Source organism: Myotis nattereri, assembly GCF_964212035.1.
Source record: "Myotis nattereri genome assembly, chromosome: 10".
Classification (NCBI taxonomy): Eukaryota; Metazoa; Chordata; class Mammalia; order Chiroptera; family Vespertilionidae; genus Myotis; species Myotis nattereri.
In genome coordinates, this window is record NC_138085.1 from 59,504,089 (window position 1) to 59,518,590 (window position 14,502).

Consider the following 14,502-nt stretch of genomic DNA (forward strand, 5'->3'; position numbering starts at 1 on the left):
CCAAAAGAGGCTGCTAGAAACCAAAGACTGCCAGAAGATCAGTTGTACAGTGAACAGCAAACTGTATGCAAAAGCAAATATTTAATTTGAGGTGGAGCTTTATTTTCCTTATATCAGAATAATACAGACTTTGAATCAAAGCCTTGGGGACTAATGTCAAAAAAATTAAATTAAGTGTAATTATATGCCACTCAAAGACTCCTGGGAAGCCATTCAAATATGCAAGTGTCCCTTGTGAAAGGTGGAGTTGGTTCTTCCTGATTGAGCCAGGCAAACTGGAGAGAAGGTGGGTTGAGTGGAGGTAATTATATTTGATAAACTCAATTACCACTTCTCAGCAGCTGTAATGGGTTCTGCTCAAACAATGGAAAAATGATTATACGTGTTATTCCTTTGATGATGCAAGCAAATAAAAGAAGAAATAACGAAGTTTCTAGAACCTGGCAACTTCAAGGCAAGACCAGATCCTAAATTATGAAAGCTACTTCAGGACTCATTAATACATTTTAAACCAACCCCTTTAACCTGCTGCTGGCTCGCAGATCTGAGAGAGGGACAGAGGGATGTTGGCCGCCCCCTCAAGGCAGGCGCCGTGTTTGATACTCTTGGGGACCCGGGCATTGGCCACAGTTGGTTCAGGAACGCTCAGTTTTGGTCCCCTGAATAAGGAGGACTTCCTGATTTTCCTGGCTCCAAAGTTTTCTTGTTGAGGGTAATCGTAAAAGGCAGTTCTAGTTCACACTTTGATTCCATGTTAGCCCTCCGAGACTTCGATCTGTAAAAATTGGCAAACAAAAACCAAACCAAACCATAGCTTTAGCCAAAAACTAGCTATGCTCGTTTCTGGTTGGGATTAACAATATTCTTTTCATATCATTATAAGTGTTAGTAAATGTTTTGCCTCCCAGTTTTTAACCCCTCTCCTTGTCCTAACCTTCAGACCACATGTCTAGCAGCTTACTGAGTTTCACAGGCACTCCACATACAACCCTTCCCTTCTCCCCACTTTGCTCCCAGCGATTCTCCCCAGTCTCCTACCCAACCCCTCACAGTAACCTAGGGTCATCTTTCTCTCTCATTTGTCTGATGGGTGCTTCCCTTTCTCAACTTTCCTCTGTCCTCTTTTTCTCCAACTCCATCCGTGAGCACAGCCCTGGCTCATGTCCCTGTTACGCATTACTTGGATGGGGACAGCCATTTCCCAGCTGGCCTCCCTGACTGTGCCTTCTCGCAGACCCATCCGCTGTGTTGTTGCTGGAATATACTTTGAAAGCCAAGGCAAACAAAACAAAAAACAAACATACAGGGATCACAGTGCACGCGGCACAGTGGTTGAGAGCACTGACTCTGGATTAAGGGGCCTGGGTTTGAACCCCAGCTCTACCGCTTCCTGACTGTGAACCTTAGTTGCCTTGCTGGTAAAACTTGGACTAAAAGTAATCTCTACTTTAGAGGGATGTCATGACAGTTCAGTGAGTGAATCTGTAAAGAACTGTGCCTGGTACAGAGTTAGCTGTTATGAATTCTGAGAGGGAAGAAGGGCTCCTGGTGGCCAATGGGGCTCAAAAAAAAAAAAAAAAGAAAAACAAAAAGAAAAAAAAAAGAAGAAAAAAAAAGGCAAAGTCACTCATGGAAATTACACTTCTCAGAAAAGTCTCTGTGCTAAACTGCCTGACTGCAGTGTGTTTTTGCCAGCTCAGCTAGCCCTTACTGGTATAAAGGTTTCCTGAAATCCTATTTCAACCAATAGGATTGAGGCTTTCTCCATTCAATCAGAGTGGCTCTATTCAGACCAATCAGGACAGTGCCTTTTGGGCCAATCAAACTGTGAGGCTTCAGAGCCCTCATTTGAATGAAGATGGACCAATCAGGTGGACCAGGGGTGGGGCCTCCTGTTCATATAAGCCAGCACCCCCCTATGGCTTGGAGAGTGAACTTTCTTCTCCCACAGAAGAATGAAGACTACGTGCCCTTGACTGAGTTGGACCATCAGGCTGATGTGAGGTGCAGCAGACCATCTCAGAGCAGAGCAAACTGGCACAGTGCAAAGAGCAAAGCAGACCATCTGGAAGCAGAGCTGGTTAGCCGACAGGGGCGTAGCCCACTGGCATTGAATTGGCACCAATGATTATTGGCTGACACATTCCATCAGGGTTGGCTATCACTAGGCTCATGAAAACCCATCAGTGACTGCCCACAGCTTACAGCAGTGCGTGTCACACTGCTTTAGGAAGGCTGGAGTGTGTGTTCAATGTGAGCGTTTTGGTCCTGGGGGTGGGTGGAGGCGGAAAGAGCCTTCACACATAAAAGATTATTTAGGATCTACTTTTGTTTCAAAATTTATATTAACATTTTAGGTAGGAAACGCTCTAGTTTTCCCTGCAGCTTTTAAGTGGAACCTGCCAGTTTCATAATTCTCTTTGTCAATCAGCGAATATTTAGAATCACATTGAAGGAGGAACATTAGAATTTCCTCTAAAATATTCAAATCGCCTTTACAGTTCCATATATTCCATTTTTAAGTGTTCCAAATGTCTGATTAATCAATATTATCTTCTGATTTATATACTTGAAACATTTTTCAAAAATATATTAAGTTAAAGTACAAATATGGTAGCTCCAGTATTTTGTATAAACTTAAGGAAGTATATAAGTATAAAAATAACACATTTTAACCCGGCTGGTGTGGTTCAGTGGTTGATTGTGGACCTATGAACCAGGAGGTCACAGTTCCATTCTCAGTCAGGGCTTATGAGGGTTTGCAGGCTCGATCCCCAGTGGGGGACATGCAGGAGGCAGTGGATCAATGATTTACTCTCATTATTGATGTTTCTCTCTTTCTCCCCCGCTTCCTTCCTCTCTGAAATCAATAAAGATATTTTAAAAAAATAATAATTTTCAAGTTTCCTGAAAAGGAAACCTCTTTTCTGTGATTGGCAAATGCTTGAGGGGAAAGGTCTGTCCTTCTGAGCAGAGATGTAGATGGAAGATGTCCAAGGTCTGAATATCTGGAGATGTTAAAAACTAAGTCACAAGATTCGACATTAAGGGTGTGCACTGTCACTGGCCCTCAGCTGTGGAAAAACACAAGTGCTCACGCTGTGAGGGACCCTCCCAGGCACATGAGAGGGGCCGAGTCGGCACAGCGACTTGAAAACCCCCTCCCTGGATCTCTGCTTGCGCTCCGGGAAGGGCCTCAGAGCGAGGACGAGGCTCTAATGTAAAGCATGAGGGGCAGTGAATTTTGAGCGGGACCCTTAGTCAGTCCCACTTGAATCAGCGGGGAATAAGCATATGGACCTCCTCACATCTAGGGGGTCGCTGGCTGGCAGCTGGCGGGAGACGGGAAGAGTTCTCACCTCTGCTCCCTGAGGAGAGTAGGGCCATGATTGGAGGAGGAGCCCAACGGAAGGCTCCACAGGACCCTGGCCCTTAGAGAAACAGGGGAAGGGAGACACTGGGGTGAATGGGGAGACATGAGACTGGGCTTCAGGAGGGGCACCTCTAGGTGCTGTGGTCCCCCCTGCAGTCGGTGCCCAGGAGCAGGAGGAAGAGGCAGGGCCAGCAATGCCTTACTGCGGTTCAACACGTGTGCTCCGTGACATTTGCTGTCACTTAAACTTTTAGCCTTCCTCTGTGGTTAGAGGACTTGTTCTGTATTTCAGATGTCATGGCCGAGGGGTATGTGCCTGCCACCCACATTCCAGAAGCAAGTACCTGGGAGGATTTGTTGGAGACAGGATTTGGTTCGAGTGCTCCAGATCGGCTCCTGGATGGCGTGCCTCTTGGCTTAGTGAGGGTTGCTCCGGGTGTTTCGGAGCACCTCTGCTTCAGCCTTAATTCCCTAAGTCCCCACTGAGCACATGCCGTGTGCCCCGTCCAGTGCTGACTCCCTGGGCTTGGTTCCAGGCGCCCCAGCAGAAGCTCTCAGTCCAGTGGAGGAGACAGGGCTAACCAGAGGAGAATCAGACAGACAAGACTCACCTTCGAAGTCTGGCCCCCAGAGGCAGGGCCAGTGCGGCTGGAGTTTGGGAAAGGACCCATCTTACACGGGGATGGAGTTAGAACAGGTATCAGAGGCCAAGGTTGGGCTGGGGGCTCTATTCAGCTGACACGCGGCGGCTTTTCCCATGCTATGGAATGTTCAACAACTCCAGTACAATTGATATGATCTATAAACCAGGTGACTGAAATCTAGCGTCCACGGTTAGGATCTAAGGGACTAGAAGAATCTGTGTATCTCCATGTGGAAAGGTCCTTTGGGATCACTGTACAGAGAGGACCTCAGGGGATGTGAGCAGCCCCGGGACCCTGCACATGCATTTTGGGGACTGTTTTCTCCAGTGATGTGGGAGAGAGGGGTGCCCTGGCCATAAAAGTTCTTTAGGCCCTAGCCACTTTGGCTCAGTGGATAGAGTATTGGCCTGCAGACTGAAGAGTCCCGGGTTCAATTCCGGCCAAGGGCATTTAGCTTTCCTCAGAAGTGGGTCCCTCCCCAACGGTCAGGTTGTGGGGAATGTTAGCGTGGCAATAACTCAGGAACACCACCGGGGAGGGTCCAATTCCAGTCCTTCTAAGGCCGTGGGTGGCGTCTAGGGAACTGGCTCTCCAGCAGGAGAACTCGGCTAAGCACCTGGAAGTCATGAGTCTCATTCCGGGGATGAGCTGGGGTCCATGCCTCGGCCCCAGGGTCTGTGGGGTGTTCAGCAGCGGAGCGCCAGCTATCCCCAAAGGAAGACGAAGCTCGGATCCCTGAGAGGTGGAGGGCCAGCATTTTGGGGTGGGTTTTGCTATTGGTGTCTGTGCCCCCTCGGCAGGCCTCTTCCTGTTGTGAGGGATTAGGAACTTTTCCTGGCCGAGAAAATGAAGCACGAGGCTTATTGCTATTTTCCTATGAGGTTTCTCCCGTGCATGTAGCTTCACAATGAACACGGTGGCAACTTCCAATAAAAAGCAGGTTAACCAGACCCGCTCCAGTTCACACGTGAGTGTGTTTTGGGGGAAGGACACTGGCCTTCAAAAGGTAGTGCTGGAAAAAAGGGTAATGTTTGTTTTTATAAGTTATTTATGTTTTTGCCATGCAACCACTTCCAAGCATTTAAACTGGGGGAGAAAGGATAGGTTCTCCCTCTTCTTTGACCTGTCCCCTGAGGTCATTTCAACTGCTTGCCTTAAACAGCTTTCCTGTCACATCACTGTACATATGCATGCATATTTGGTAGAGTTATGACCCTACAGTATGGACATATTCTTTCTGCCTGGCCTTTGCATCTTCATATGTTGCTTTATGGATTTGAGATTTTGCTCGGGGCTGCATGATATTGCAGTGCATGAGCAGTTCAGGGGTTAATGGAATGTTCCCCTGGCATTGGAGAACCAGGTGGTTTCTGTTTATAGACAGTATAGCATGTCAAATTTAATGATTTCTTCAAGAGGAATGTCTTGGGTACAAATTAGGGAACAACTTAAGAAAGAAAAGCTAGATGGCCAGTGTGGCTCAGCTGTTGAGCATCGACGCAGGAACCAAGGGGTTGCTGGCTTGATCCCCGATGGCGGAGAGGTGTGTATGTGCAGGAGGCAGTCAATTGATGATGTTTTTCTCTCATCATTGTTTCTATATCTCTAGCCCTCTCCCTTCCTTTCTCTCTAAAAACCAACAAAAACATATGTATTAAAAAAAAGAAAGAAAGAAAGAAAAAGAAGAAAGGGAAGCAAAGCCAAGGCTTCCAGAAGTGGGCAAAGGAACTTGAAACCAGCACAAGAGTGGTCATAGTCAGCTGTTCTTCTGCCTCCCAGGATGACACGTGAGGTGGTGTGTTCTCCGGGATGCTGCGGAGTTTGTTCTGAATCCCCTCCGCTGCCCTGCGTTAGGCTGACCCAGATGCTGTGTCAGTGACTGCGTTTTATTCTTCTCTGTCCACACGAGCAGGGTGGGGCCCTCTATAAGAGTCTAAGCAGAAAAATCCAAACTTACAGCATTTTTCACTCTGCAAAGGGATAATTGGCTTTACAAAACCTTTAAAGAATGAGTTCTAGTATTTCATCGAAATTGTTTTATTCCTGATCACATTGGTAGGACTTCTGCTTGGGAGAGGAGATGGAAATTAGGGGACTTCGAACTAAAAGCCTGAGGGTCCCTGCCCCCTTGAATATTGATGGAAAAGTAATCAGTCCAGTCACACAGCTCAGGATTCAGTTTGCAAAAATTCAGGCAAGTTAAAAATAAAACCAGCTAGAACAGTGGTTCTCAACCTTCCTAATGCCGCGACCCTTTAATACAGTTCCTCATGTTGTGGTGACCCCAACCATAAAATTACTTTCGTTGCTACTTCATAACTGTAATTTTGCTACTGTTATGAATCGTAAAGTAAATATCTGAATGCAGGATGTATTTTCATTGTTACAAATTGAATATAATTAAAGCATAGTGATTGATCACAAAAACAATATGTAATTATATATGTGTTTTCCGATGGTCTTAGGCGACCCCTGTGGAAGGGTCGTTCGACCCCCAAAGGGGTCGCGACTACAGGTTGAGAACCGCTGAGCTAGAAAGTAAGGTGAATAACATTTGCTTCACTTCAGTCAAGTCTAGGGTGGAATCATAGAATCACAGCCTTGGGAAAGACCCTCGCCCTCTTGCCCCCATGCCCCCTCGCTTGCTGAGTGTATACTCTGAGGTCTCCTGGCAGATGGGCATGGAGCTTTGGGCCTAGAACACTTCCTGGTGTGGGAAGTCCCTATCCCCATAAGATACCCTTAGATATGTGGCTTGTGGGTAAGCTCTTCTTCCAGTGGTGATGTCATCTGTCTCCCCCGGAGCTTTCTCGGGGGGCCCTTTGTGCCGCCCTGTGGAGCAACGCCAAGCAAACCCAACCTCTTTGTCCACCTCTCAGGTGGTTGTGGCTGTCATGCTTCTCTCAGATGTGCTCCTTTGCAGCCTAAATGCCCTCATTCCTACCCATTCCTCATCAGACATTGCCATTCCAATGTGTCTCTTCCAAGCAAAGGCCAGTACGTTAACATCTAACAGTGTGGTACCCATAGTGATGTTATGGGCTTAGGACTTGGTGATCAGTCCCACTTAAGCCCTCGTGGATAGAGGTAACCTTACTGCAATGACTTTTTCTTCTTTGTGGGACAGTGAGAGTAACAAACAGAAAAACAAACCTGGTAATTGCACCCAACTTTAGTTCATCATTGGCTCTCTAATGGTGGGACACTTACTTTCCTGAGTCATTAAGGGTCATGGGGGGTGGGGGTGGAAATGGATAAAAGAGCATCAGAAAAGAAGAGTTGGCTTGACTCGCCTCTCCCAGCATAGAACACAGGATCTCTTTTATTTGCAGTCCTGGAAAGTAAGCAGTGCAAGAGTCTTAGAGGTCACTTGCATCAGCCTCCCACTGTTCATATGACAAAAGCAATGCCCAGAGAAGTTAAGAGAGAAGCCCAAGATCACAGAGAGCTAATGATAAGCCCTAAAACAAAGCCCAAATATCTAGGAGTCTTTCCATCAATTTCTGCTTCCTCTTCCTCTCTCCCTTGCCTGTTCTCAGACTCTACCTTTGCATCGACCCCCATCCCCTCTGACCATTATTTTTACCTGAAAGCTTCATTTTCAAAATACAAGCACTGAAGTCAGAAGATGCCGTGGCACTTTTTTTTTTCTTTCCCATGAGAATCTTTTACACTGTGGTTTGTGGAGGAAGCTGACTGTAGCAATTAGGTGCTGTGGTGGTTATCAAAAGAGAACAGTGGCTGTTGAGACAATGTATGGGTCTAAATATGTCAGCAGGTGTAAAAGCTATCTTGTCCCACTGGGGCTACAGGAAATGTTTTCACCCAAATATGCAGGTCACAGGTAGGTCAGAGAAATAGTGCAGTACCAGGGAGACAGACAAGCCACAGTGTGGTTTCTATAGACATGCGTCTTCTCTAGGGCCAGGGAAACAGAAATGCCCATCGCTAGAAAATACCTGAATGCTCACAGGGCCACCCATAGGGAGAAAACTCACTTAAAACAAAATTTCTGTAGAGTCAACGGCCATCTTTAATTTTAATATCAGGTCTACTCACTGCTTCTAGAATATATCTTGGCCATTCCAATGTGCTCATTTGTTTCTCTCGGCCTTTCATGCATCCATTCACTCATTTAGTAATTATTCTTAGTGCTTCCTTTATGCCAGCAACTTTCCCTTCTTCTCTATCTGAATTCTACCTGGAACCCTTTAAGATTCACCTGGAATCTCACATCCTGTGGGATGCCTTTGTTGTCCACTGCAGCCCACGGAATTCTCCCTCTGTTGTTTGTACTGTCTATATCTCTCATCTGCTTTGAACACTCTCACCTTACCAACTGGATAGATAAACCTAACATTGGTTAGCTATTTGCCGCCATCCAAGTTTATGTGTGTTTTTACATTTAATTCTAATGACATTAGGTGTCATTATTCTCATGGCAAAGGTGAGAAAGCTGAAGGAAGGCTCAGAGAGATTAAGAAACTTGTTTGTCACATGGTTAGGGGTAACAGTGCAAGACTTCAGAACTCAGGTTGGTCCATCTGACTCTAAAACTTCTACTTTTTACTTGTCTTAAACTTCCTTTTATTTTCCGAGTCTTACACATTCTCAGCACTCAACTACATGCTAGTCGATTGAATTGTTCTAAAGATTTCTGCTCCAGTTTGATGTTAATAGCGGCACACATTCACTGTGGAAACCATCACAAATATGGAAATACTGGATTGGATTGTGGTCATTTTTGTCTCTAGTGTTATCCTAATTTCTTGGGTTGAGCCTGGAAGAAGATAGAGACAAAGTTGAAATAAACATATTTCCATTATAAAGCAGCTTATTAATACACAGTTATCACATCATGCCCTGCGTTCCAGAACAGAACTTGATTTCTGAGGGGGGAGGAGGAGAGGGAGAGTGCTACTGAGTTGGCCTAGACAGAAAAGATGACTTGATATCTGACATTTAGTGAAATTCCTAACTTTTCATGTAAGTGTTTTAGCATCCATATCAACTCAGCTCCAGTTTGCTATTTAAATGGGGAGTTTGGCGTCATTTGCTTGTTGGTTGGGATATTCTTTATTATGTGGCCTCTGGCAGCTCTTTACTCCAGAGTGAGCTTAAGAAATTAGTTTCACTCTCTTGACTCAAACTTATGCTACCAAGTTAGTAAGGGTTCCTCTAACACTGGGTGCCTTGTTGATCTATTTACATAGGCAATCATGTCATCTGTGAGTGAAGAGTTTTATTCCTTCTTTCCCTATCTGTATACTTTTCTCCGCCTCACCCCCCTTTATTGTTGTATTTTAGCACCTTGGACTTCCAGTATGATTGTGAAAAGGAATGGTGAGAGTTAACATCTTTGCCTGGTTCCTGACCTTAGGGGAAAGTTACCCACTTCTCACCATTAAATATGATGTTAGCTGTCCATTTTTTGGTAGATGTTCTTTATCAAGTTGATAAAGTTCTCTATTCCTAGTTTGCTAAGGTTTGTTTGTTTGTTTTTACTGTGAATGAATGTTAATGCTTTTTTTGAGTCAATTAATACGATCATATAATTTTTTTTTTGTCATTAGCCTGTTGATGTTGTAGATTACACCGATTGATTTTTGAATGCTGAACTAGCTTTGCATCCCTGGAAAAAACTTCGCTTGGTCTTGATATATAATTCTTTTTATTCATTATTGGATTCTGTTTGTTAATATTTTATTGAGGATTCATATGACTTTATTTAAGCCACAGCCATGGATACTAATCATTCACTTGTTCAAAAGCCTCAGTGGCTCCCAAGTGTAAGCAACTAAAATCCAGATCCCTTAGTCATTCAAAGCTCTCTATAATCTGGCCTCAGTTTACCCTTGTATGCTTCTCTCCCACTACTTTCTGAGAAGTACCCTCTATTTCCCTAAATATTTTCTATAATTTCTCACCATTCTGTTTTTATTTTACCATTATTATTTTCCCCCCACTCTGTTTTTAAATACCCTGTTCCCTTCATTGGGAACTAGGTATAATATTCAGCTCTTTTCCATTTCCATTTTCTGAAAGCCTAGTTTTGTTTACTACCAAGCTCAAATTACAGCCCTTTTTCCCATTTTGGGAATTGTGTTTTTTTCATCTCTGTGTCTCCTGAAACACAGAAAGATCCTGAAATTCAGCTTTTGCTTCACTTGTCAGGATCTGACTTTGTCTTTGTTTTTTGATTTCAGATATTGAAACTATCTAGTCCGGCTTTTCAAGCTGAGAAGTGATTCCCTCTGTACTATTTCAGACAGAATGTTGTTTCTGTGCTAATTATTTACTACCTCATGGTCTGTTCTGTTGCTGGACTTTGTAACTGTTAGAAGGTTTGCCCACCTATGACTTCCATCATTGGTTCAACAGTGACTGGAGGCGCTCATAGCTTTCATGAAGTGTTTTTAGAGAGAGAATATGGAGTAGTGGAAAGAGCCCAGGCTTCAGCATCAGGCAGTCTTGGGATAGAAGCCCAGTCTGCTACCAGTAACTGTACTGTCTTGGGTGAGTCAATGGATTTGCCAGAGCCATTAAAATAGGGATAATAATACCTTTTTAGGAGAGCTGTTAGAATGAATGACAAAGTATATGCATGATGTAAAGCCTCAAGTGCAGCATCTGTAATAAGGTAAATATTTACCAAATGATAGCAATTAGTGAACTCCTACAGTGTACACAGTGCTCCACTAGGTGCTATAGGGAATCAATGTGTATAAACTGATCCTCCTCTCTTAAGGCTAATTTGAATTGTGTTCCAAATTCATTGTTTCAGATAAATGACAGGAGAAACTGTTCCTTCACTCACCTGTGGGATGAGTCCAGCTTGTCAGACGAGGGTTGTGATTTCTGATGGGGACAATGTCATAGTGTCTTGGAATCAGGACTGGCCTAAACTTAAATGTTATATGATCAATCAATTCAGTTGAAGTGGCCAGTAGTGGTTTGGAAAGGCCAGACTGTCAGTGTAATGCTTGCGTGGGAAGCAGACTTTCAGGGTTGATGGGGTGAACTGAGTGAGCTGTAGACAGTGGAGCTGAGGGGAAACACAAGTGAGAATTCCTTAGAACTTTCTTTTCATGTCATCAGAAGTCGTTGTGGGGACAAGTATCATTTTTTTTTTCCGTTGCCAAATCATCTGTAATTGAAATACCATTTTTTGTAGTTCTCAACTAGCTGGGCATTTCACTGCATGACTGCAGATGTCATCTATGATGTCATGAGGGAGGTGGCCATCAACACTGCAGCCCACAGATTTGGCAGTCTCAGGATCTCTTATGGTTCCAGAGAGTTCTCTAGCTAAAGATCGGTGCCACCTCTGTAGGAAAATGTTGACAATCTCATCAAAAGTGATATTTCAATGTGTATAAACTGATCCTCCTAATGTTTTTTTAATGTTTTTTGTTGTTGTTGTTTATTTGTTTGTTTTGCTTTTTCTGGTCTCTTGGCAGTTCTTTGAGGGCTTTGATAATCAGGGCAGAGGTAGAAGACACTACCTCAACCTGAGCCTGTCTGTTCTGAGTGGTCAGTTTCACTGTAATCCTCAGACCCTTCCAATCACTACCAGTTGCTTTGACAGTGTCATCACCAACAATTTTTGGAGACAGGCCCAGGGGGCCGATCTTGGGGGCCAGGGCAGATGTGGCACCGACTTCCTCACTGGTACATCTCAGTTATATGACTTTGATCTTGTTGGGGTCAAGCTTCAGTGGCATGGTGGAGGCAGCTGGTGTTGGATGAACCTGGATTTGGGACCACCAATGAAAGTCTCACCTAAGCTTCCTCCAAACTGAAAACTAAAGAAAGCCCCCTCAAATGTCTGTTTTAAGACAATAATTCGTAGTGATATTCAAACCTTACTTTTTTTTTTTTTCCTTTTCAAACATTGGTATACCCTTCCCCCTTCTTTCTGATACTAGCACGCTCATTCTGTGACTTGTGAAGATAACTGTGTATAGCTCGTTTTGGTTAGGCTATGCGGTGTTTTTTATCCATGAACTGGCATTAAGTTTCTAAATGTCCTGGGCACTCTATTAAAAGTTTTGTGGTCTTAGTGGGCAATTGGTAATGGTTGACTTGAACATTTTCTAGGCTAACATGCAGTGACTGGTCTCTATGACATAGAGCTTTTGGGATTTTGCCACCGATTGGAATAGATGCAGAATAAATTCCTGTGGGAAACTTTGCTGCTCCTCTTGGCCCGCTTCTGTGTGGAGGCTCAGTAGATTTTCATGTGGCTCCAATCCTGATTAGGCTCCTTACCTTGGCAAAAGATCACGTTGGCCCTAACCTACACTTGGCTTATGGGCAAAGCATATCCAGTCTTCCTTTAATATGAACCATAGATGATCTGAACTTCAAGCTTTTGCTTGATAGTGTAACTTCAAACTCTGGAGCCTCTGGATCAGAAGCTCATTTAAAAATAATAATGTTCATGGAGGATAACGTGAAGGAGAAGCCATTCGTCTACTTCTTTATATTCTAAACGTCATCCTTGGGTAAAAGGGTACCATCAGATGGTTGCAGACTTGGACTACATTGTCTTTTTCTTTCAAATAAATCATTCTGATGAATTGAACTTTGACTTGTGCCATTACTCTGTATTGAAGAATAGCCCCTTGAAACCTGCTGTTGTATTCATTGTGGGTCAAATTGAAGGTGGAATTCAACACACTACATTGGGGCTAGGAGGAAATTCTCTCTAGTTTCAGTATCAGTACGCCTGTGCTTTACCTGGGCACCTTTTTTGGGGATTTTGCCACCGATTGGAATAGATGCAGAATAAACTGGTTTTAGAAACCAAACATCTTATAACCAATATTACCCTCTGTGCATTTGCCCTGGGAAGAATACTGTCAAATTTGTGGTCTTCTCTCTACCTAGCATTGTATCTTACTCCTTGCCTTATTGCTTTTGCCTACCTTATTTTTCCTTCAGCACAATATTCTCATCAAAACAAAACTCTAATTGTACTGTATGGGTATTTGTAACTGGCACAAATCCCTTTCTGAGCAGGCCAGGGCAAGTCTGAATTTGTAAAAGCCGCCTCTCCCTGGTGAAGGTCAGCATGGTATGTGGAAAATTCCAGAGGAAAGAGCAAAGGGGCAGCATTATCTTTGAAGAACACAGGCCAGCATCTGTTTACATCTCAGTTCTGCAAAACACTCTTCTAACCCTCACAGGCAATACTAGTACACCCAGGCCACAAGATTCAGCTGTCTCAGGAAATCATGGAGATGTTCCAGAAATGAAAGTCTGGGCCCATTGACCAGAAAAGCCACAACCAAAACCAAACACACCCTTTGTCAAGACCCCACAGCTCAGCCTGCCTCTCCTCTGAGGGGACCAGCTGCTGCTTAGAACATGCCCCCACCCCACCCCGACATGGCAGAGTCTCCAGAACTCATGCATCTCTGTGGCTCTGCTCCTATCTGCAGGTCTCTGATTCGTTGTCTTTATTTCACCCAGCGAAGAGGCAGGTAGGCTGGTGAGCTCTATACAATCCGGATGAAGAGGTAGCAGTTACTTGCCGTGACCCCTTGAAGAAGTCATGGACTCTTCAGCCATGGCCTCTCCCCTTGAGATGTTCTCACACTGCGCTCCATGCCCTTTACTCAGCCTACAGCAGCCTCCTGGGTGCGACGCATCCTTCAAGGCTCATGTAAGTCCTTTAATTCTCTCCAAGCCACTAAGAGTTAGTTAGCCCTCAGACCTGTGATTGCTGCAGCCTGAGGTCTGGAGCATGCTTGGCCCTTAAATTCTGCTGTCCTTGTGGCTAGGCCATTTTATTTGCCCATGGCTCTACTCCAGCTAGAGTTTAAACTTCTAGAGGCAGCACATATATCCTAACCTTGGTCTTACATTTCTCACAGACATCAACATGATTCCAAGCACCAATAGGTGCTCAAAAATGTCTCCTCCTCTCCTGTTGCCCTACATTGCCCTCTTTCTATTCCACCTGCTTCTCTTTCTGTTTATGGGACCCTACTAATCAGTTTTGCTGCTGTCACAAGTAACCCCCAAACCTTAGTGGCTTGTAAAACATAGATTTGTGTCATGAACCTGCTGGGTCAGCTGTGGCTCTGCTTCACGTGTCTTCTCATGTGGGGTTTCCGCTGAAGGGGAATGATGAGTCTTGGCTGAAGGAAACTTGCACTGTCTCTAAGACAGCGGTTCTCAACCTGTGGGTCGCGACCCCTTTGGGGGTCGAATGACCCTTTCACAGTGGTCGCCTAAGACCATCGGAAAACACATATATAATTACATATTGTTTTTGTGATTAATCACTATACTTTAATTATGTTCAATTTGTAACAATGAAATTGGGGGTCACCACAACATGAGGAACTGTATTAAAGGGTCGCGGCATTAGGAAGGTTGAGAACCACTGATCTAAGGCCTTTTCTCTGTTATGGGCGGGAATGTGAGCCCAACCTTGAGGAAAGCACTTAAGTCACATGGGCATGGTGGGATGTA

The 14,502-nt window shown here is 44.4% G+C and overlaps 1 pseudogene across 1 annotated transcript; it reads right to left on the reverse strand.

Moving 5' to 3' along the window:
• Positions 1-10,894: 10,894 nt before the first annotated feature.
• Positions 10,895-11,741, reverse strand: LOC308526048 (large ribosomal subunit protein uL11-like; annotated as a pseudogene). The gene has a single exon. The product of its transcript is annotated as a large ribosomal subunit protein uL11-like (transcript).
• Between the last annotated feature and the right edge of the window lie 2,761 nt (positions 11,742-14,502).